Here is an 8,084-nt window from a genome sequence, read left to right on the forward strand (position 1 = left end):
AGCACTTTGTGGTTATGTATTTTACGTCATGTATTGGAGATGCTATTAGAATTCCACTCAGGTTAACGTTGTTCGTTGTCTCTCTTGTCCTGCTTCAGCCTCAGCGTCGTACAACTCACCGGAGCTGCTCCAACGACGAAACCCTCCATCATAGCGGAGCAGTACCTCGGGCTCCATCTCCAGATGCCTAAGATCTTCTTCCCCTCCCCCGACAACAAAGTCAGCTGGAGCATCCTCACCGGCCAACCCAATCACGCTGAGATCAACATGGCTTCGCCAAAGAGGTTGTACACTTGTTGCATCTCTTTTTTGCTCTACATATTATATATATATATATTGTCCACTGAGCGCACGGATTTGTTCCTTTAGTGTCTCCTTGAAAGAAAAAACGTAGGAATTTTAATTTTCACTTGTCCTCCTTTTCAAATTCCTATTCATGAAGCACAAGACTAAGAGAGAGTAGCATAATAGCATTATAACCGTACATTTTCTTGTGGTTTGACTTAATCTCACCATGCTTCTTTGCATCCTGTTATCTTCCAATTGTTGTGAATCAAACACCCAGATTGGCAAAAATCCTGTGTTTTTAAATTCTCTATTTTGCATGTGCATTCCTATCCTATTCCTGTCTATTTCCTATCCTTGCATTGTTGGAATCCTCCAATTCAAATGACCCCTTACAGAATTACTTCTCTTACAAATAGTTGTCAAAGAAAATCTTGTGTGGTTTGTCCCGCTCCTGTTGCGCCGTCGTCCACCCCAGCTCAGCTGCTCCAACGACAAAAGGGTCCAGCATAGCAGGGATCCGGCCTCCAGACTGTCTTTCGCCACCTCAGATCTTCTTCCCCGCCGCTGGCAGCCATGAAAACTGCATTACCATCATCAACCGAGCAGATGACCTCGAGGACTACATGCGTCCGCAAGAGAGGTCGCACTCTTTTGTGTCTGGTTATGTTATGCATCGCTTAATATTACATGCTACTTTATCGTCCTGTTCACCGTTTAGACTCTGAGTCAGCTCCAAACTAATGGTCAAACTTGAGTTTTTAAATGGTTCTGGGGTACATATCGGGGCCGCTATCAATAGTATCTATCTACTATCTGGTTAATCTCCGGTGTCTACTATGAGTTTCATGTTGGGTGGGAAACAAACAGTAAAGAAGCCATTATCCGTATTTTTTAACTGAAGCCATTATCTGCCTGCTATTATTGGTTTTGGGTCTATCCACAGGTTGCTATCATCACTCTGGATTTCTGCATGCACTCCTTACATAATCTCACTATGCTTTATTCCTATGCATGACAGTTATTGTAAACAATGGAACTAAACATGTAGAGCAAAAGATATGAGCCTTGCGTGGCAATAAAATTTCATGCACACGTCGCTCCATGGTAGGCGCAAAGGCAGCCCCCCTCCACACATTTCGGATTGTAATCGAGAGGAAGATATCTGTTCTAAGGGGGATTCAGAAGGAGAAGACAACTCCTATTTACCCCCTCAGGTCTTCGCTCTAACTTGGCATGCTGATGTTGGTTATATCATGCATATGGTGTCTTGCATTGCTTGCTTTATACATCAAATATGTCATCTGCTTAGTTTAGACATCCTTTGTGCGAATGCCATCTGTTTAGTTTATTCATCGTTTATGTGAATTATGCAACACCATCTTGTTTAGCCAGGCATCATATATGTGAATTTTGCAATGCCATCCTGCTTAGCCAGTCATCTTATATGTAAATTATACCAGGCCATCCTTTTTTTCATTACATATTACATTTGTCAACAATGTTAGTACATTCAACTGCTCTTCGTGTGCATCAGCCATTTGACACGGTGATGGCAAATTCTGGAGTGAAAACAAGGTCTTCAGAGCAGACTATGCTATCTGACGAAGCGCATATCTCGCTGGTTACGGATAGTTCCTTAGAGGAGGATTCAGAGACAGATGACCAGTCCTATCCCCCCCCCCGAGGTGTACACTTTAACTTGGCAGGGTTATGTTGCTCATATCGTGCGTATGGTGTCTTGCATTGCTATGTCATTTGATTAGTTTAGACATGCTTTGTGTGAATGCCACCTGTTCAGTGTCTAATTACCATATATGTGAATTATGCATTGCCATCTTGTTGCAAGACATTATATATATGAATTATACAATGCTATCTTGTTGCAAAGGCATTATATATGTGAATTATGCAATGCCATGCTGTTTAGCCAATCATCATGTATGTGAATTATATCATGCTATCATTTTTTTGTATTACGTGTTCCATTTGTCGACAACGTTTGTATATTCAACTACTCTTCCTGTGCATGAGCCATTTGAAGCGGTGACGGAAGTATCTGGAGTGAAAACAAGGTATTCAGAGCAGACAATGCTACCTGCTGAAGCAGACATCTTGCTGGTTATAGAGAGCTCCTCAGAGGAGGATTCAGAGACTGATGACCAGTCCTATTTCCCCCCTGAGGTCTATGCTCAAACTTGACAGGGTTATATTACCCATGGCATGCATGTTGTCTTGCATTGCTTAGTTTTTACATCGTATATGGATTTCCATCTGCTTACTTACTTACTATATAAATCATATATTTGAATTATATCATGCCATCATGTTTACATAGTACATACACATCATCCATCTGAATTATGGCATGGCAGCCCATTTAATAAAGACATCATATAGTTATATCATCTCATCCTGTTTAGTGTTTACAGTCATCATATTTTGAATTATGGCATTCTATCCATGAATGTATGTGAATTATGGCATGCCAACCTATTTAATAAACACATTATGTAGTTATGTCATGTCATCCTGTTTACATAGTCTCATATTTTGAACTATGTCTTTCCATCTTTTTTAGTTAGCCATCATAATGTGAAATTGTGTCATGCTATCCTGTTTAGTTAGCCATCATATATGTGAAATTATGTCATGCTATCATGTTTGGTTAGACAACATAAATATGAATTATTTCATGCCCTCTTTTATTCCCCACTATCCATTGCACATGTCTATCATACAATATTTATACTTTCAATTACTTTTCTTGTTTATCAGCCATTTGAATTGGAGAGCGTGATGGCAGTATCTAAGGGAGTAACAACACGGTCTTCAGAAAAGATAGTGCTACTAGTTGATGCAGATAGAACCACGATTGTACTTGCCCAAGGACCAGATCCACCACACATAACCCAGACTCTCGCAGATTGTACCCCTACCCAATTGGACAGAGAACCAGCTACACCGCTTCTAACCCCAACCCCGGCAGATAGTAACCCAGTTCCAGTTGACACAGCACCGTCTCCACCACAGAGCACCCAAACACGAGCAGTTAGTAAGGGAACTGCAGTGCCCAAAGCACGAGGACCACCACTCCGAATCCCAACTCAATGCTTAAAGGAGAAGAAGATTTGTTCTCAGGTCAGGTTCTGTAGCTATGGTTCATACTCCTTTGCTCTTGCATTACTGTATTTACTCATACCAACTATTTTTAAATTTGAAGGATGGAATTGAAACTCCAATGGCGCAACAGGTATGTTTTAAACCTGTTTCTTTAACTGGTTTGCTGTTGTAACCTGCTCTATGTTGATTTCAGTTTCAATTGAATAAACAGTTATGTTCTCATGTCATGCACATTACAAGTGTTGTTATTGCTCTATAGTTACCCACACTTATATTCTATCTATTCTGCTTTGTCTTGAACAAATATTATTTGAATTGTGTCTCTATCTTGATTTGGCAAAAAAATTAGAATGATATAGACCATAAAGTGACCATGGTACATAGATATATGTTTGTTTCATGTTGTTATCCTGTCCACTTTACTACTGAACTCATTTACCAAAATGAGTTTCATATACAACATGGTAAACATGTGATGTGTCTGCTTGTTTCTCTTTTAGAATGCAGACAAAATATTGGAGAATAGTACCGCGTTATCCAATGGTAAAGGAAGTAATGCAGATAAGGTTCAAGATAGTGAGACATCCCTGTTGGTCTCCAAGAAAGCTGATAAAAACTATCTTGACGACAGTGAGGGAACCCAAAAGTCCTGTCTTGATGTAGTGTTCGAGTTACTCGCCACTACTGCTGGCACAAGCTCTTTGAACTCGCTGCCTAAATCAGTTCGTCTTCTTGAGTCTCAACTTCAAGTTGAAAGACATCGATCAGATGTGCTGTGATGGGAAGCTGAAGGACCGAGGAAGTCCCTGCAGAATTCAGATGCATATTTTCTGGTGCAACAGCAAGCGCTGGAGGTTTTAAGCGCCAAACAAGAGAAAGTTAATAAGCTTGCTAAGTATCTTGCCAGCATTATGGGTACCCAGGATATTGTTTCTTGAGATCTTCTGAAGTGGTTTCAGTTTTGGATTTGTTTTGCTACGGCGTTTATTTGTGCTGGTCGCCAACTTTGACAACCAGTGTATATGATATGCTGCTTTGTTCCCTATATTTGCACTGGTGGCGAACTTTGATGCCCAGTGGATGTAATAAGTGTAATAGCCGTGATAGCCTAGTGTTAGTTGCTTGCTTATTTATTTCCTTGTTGTCTTGTTTATTTGTTTGCTTGTAGTCATTGCAGTTCTTTTTCCGCGGTTAGCTAGTGGCTGCAATAACCTACTTTTTAAAACTAGGGCACAATAACCATGGGCTAATATTTACTTTAGTGACACTGGGCCTCCTACTGGCCATAGAAATAGTGGGCCTTCTACGGGCCGTAGAAACAATGGGCCTTCTACGGGCCGTAGAAACAATGGGCCTTCTGCGGGCCGTATCATCAATGGGCCTTATACGGTCCGTATGATCGATTGGCCAAACATGGGCCAAACAGACCGCATTATGGCCGTAAACGGGCTAGAGTTGGAATCTTCTGTTCATGGGCCGACCTTAACGGGCCATCGTTAATAGGCATGATTTGATGACGCTATGAAAACGGCCCAACATATTAACGGACCACAAACGGGCCGACTGTAACCACGAGCTGAATTTGGCCCACAAGCAGAAAATGACAGTAACGGGCCGTAAGTAAACAAATGCTGGAAATGAGCCCAAGAATAAATGGGCTCTGAGAAGGCCAAAAGATAGCATGGGCTGGAAACGGCCCAATGGAATAGCAGGCCGTTAATGGGTATAAAGTGATACACTGTTCATTACGGGCCAGTTTCACCACGGCCCGTTAATGGGTGTAAAGTGATACACTGTTCATTACGGGCCAGTTTCACCACGGGCCGTTAATAGGCCAAGAGTTACATAGGGCCTCATATGGGCCGAAAGACTTCATGGGCCAGAAGTGAAAATGGGCTGGAATCATATTGGGTGGCCCAGATGACGCTACTGGGCCTAATTCGGATAGGGCGTAAGGGGCCTTGGGTTAGCGGGCTGTAAATGGGCTATATGCAAACAGGCCGTTAACATGCTTTACATGGGCCGGCCCGCCACCTTTTGACCAAGTCAAACGGGCCGGCCTTTTCATAGGAATGGGCCTCTGTTGGGCCGTGCCACGTGTCGACGTATCATAGGCGCCTTCTGTCCAATGAGTGGATGACATCTGTCCCAATGATGAGCCGGCACGTGTTTCCTCCAGCCAATGATGATTTTACACGTGGAAAATCCCCATTGGTCGGGGCTGTTAATGGGTTATCGGATCCAAAACCCGACCCGACAGCTTAACGGCGTTCTGTTATGGTGGATGCCACATGTCGGTCACCCTTGACGAAAGCACTTCTGTGACGCGGGATTTATCGTCATGGAAGTGGACACTTCCGTGATGATAATTTTGGTAATGTCATGGAACACTTCTACGACAGCACAGGTATGACTATCTTGATTCTGTCATAAAATCGTCATGGATGTACATGCATGACAGAAAACGTGACCTACTGTGACAAACACGTATCATCACGGAAGTGTATTTTTTTGTAGTGATGCAACTCCCAAATACTGGAGGAACACTTTGTGTGCTACCAAACGTCACAAGTAACTGGGTGAATATAAATGTGCTCTTTATTCTACTAGATCAAGATATTATGAAAAGGACCGAACTAAGAAAAACGGTAAAGATAAAAGTGATGGTGATACGATACCGGGGCACTCCCCCAAGCTTGGCAGTTTCCAAGGGGAGTGCCCATACCCGATGCTCGGTTCTTCTTTGTTGGTGAAGAAGGTGTTGGTGATGATGGGTAGCCACACATCGAGCATAAGAGATCCTCCAATTTGCGGATAATGCCCTTGAGTGCGATGATATGCTCCTTCAACAAAATATTTTCACTTGTGAGATACTTGTTTTGAATGCAAGCTAACTCAATCATCTTGAAAGCTTCAATCTCTGTTGGGGTAGAGAGATTGTGGTGAGGTTGAAGGATGTCTTCTTCTGCTACTGCCGGAACTTGATCCCCCATGGCCTTCTTGATCCCATCTTCCTTGATGATCTCTCCGGGTTCTTCTCTCTTCAGCTCTATCTTCATTAGCCAAGCATCGTTGCCTTCATTGTTGGAGGAGGAGGGAGACGACATGATGCTTGGCCTTGACAACCCTGGCAGAAAACAGCTCGAAACAAGAACATGAGATTTTTGCATGATACGATGGTCAAAACCTTCAGGATATTATATAATGATTTTTTACCGACCAAAAGAAGTATCGTGCAAGAAGACGGAGTCCGGAGAGCACACAGGGTGCCCACGAGGCAGGGGGGCGTGCAGAAGGGGGTAGGGTGCGCCCTCCACCCTCGTGGAAGCCTCGTGTCCTTTCCGGTCTGCTTCTTATTTTCCTATTTTCTTAAATATTCCAAAACGAGAAAAATTGTCATTAGAACAGTTTTGGAGTCGGTTTACTTACTGTACCACATACCTATTCCTTTTCGGAGTCTGAAATGTTCCGGGAAGTGTCCCTTATGTACTCCTCCGGGGTTACGGTTTCAATAACATTAGTTTCAGCATTTATAGGATTACCTGAGATATAATGTTTGATTCTTTGATCGTTCACCACCTTTGGATTTGTGCCTTCGAAGTTGTTGCTTTTATGGCACCGGAATGATAGACCTCCTCGATGACGTAAGGACCTTCCCATTTAGAGAGGAGTTGCCTGCAAAAAATCTCAAACGAGAGTTGTATAGCAATACATAATCACCTAGTTAAACTCACAATTTTGTATCCTTTTGTCATGCCATCTTTTAACTTTTTCCTTAAACAGTTTGGCATTCTCGTTGGCCTGGGTTCTCCATTCATCAAGTGAGATAATGTCAAATAACCTCTTCTCCCGGTAAGTTGGAAATCATAATTGAGCTCTTTAATGGCCCAATGTGCCTTATGTTCTAATTCAAGTGGTAAATGACATGCTTTACCATAAACCATTTTATATGGAGACATACCCATAGGATTTTTATATGCAGTTCTATAAGCCCATAATGCATCATCAAGTTTCTTGGACCAATTCTTTCTAGATCTATTAACAGTCTTTTGCAAAATTAATTTAAGCTCTCTATTACTTAGTTCTACTTGACCACTAGACTATGGATGATATGGAGATGCAATTCTATGATTAACATCATACTTAGCAAGCATTTTACGAAAGGCTCCATGAATAAAATGTGAACCACCACCAGTCATTAAGTATCTAGGGACTCCAAACCTCGGAAAAATAACTTATTTAAGCATCTTAATAGAGGTGTTATGATCAGCACTACTAGTTGGAATAGCTTCGACCCACTTAGTAACGTAATCAATAGCAACTAAAATATGTGTATACCCATTATAGGAAGGAAAAGGTCCCATATAATCAAAGCCCCAAACATCAAATGGTTCAATAACGAGTGAATAATTCATAGGCATTTCTTGACGTCTACTAATATTACCAATTCTTTGACATTCATCACAAGATAAGACAAACTTACGGACATCCTTGAAGAGAGTAGGCCAATAAAAACCGGATTGCAATACCTTATGTGCAGTTCTATCTCCAGCATGGTGTCCTCCATAAGCTTCAGAGTGACACTTGCGTAGGATCTATGCCAGTTCATGCTCAGGTATACAATGTCTAATAACACCATCTACTCCTTCTTTATAAAGGTGTGGGTCATCCCAGAA

General features: G+C 41.9%; 1 pseudogene; it reads right to left on the minus strand.

The window, feature by feature from the left end:
• Positions 1-6,963: 6,963 nt before the first annotated feature.
• Positions 6,964-7,562, minus strand: LOC125534178 (annotated as a pseudogene).
• Between the last annotated feature and the right edge of the window lie 522 nt (positions 7,563-8,084).

This window comes from Triticum urartu, chromosome 2, assembly GCF_003073215.2.
Source record: "Triticum urartu cultivar G1812 chromosome 2, Tu2.1, whole genome shotgun sequence".
Classification (NCBI taxonomy): domain Eukaryota; kingdom Viridiplantae; phylum Streptophyta; class Magnoliopsida; order Poales; family Poaceae; genus Triticum; species Triticum urartu.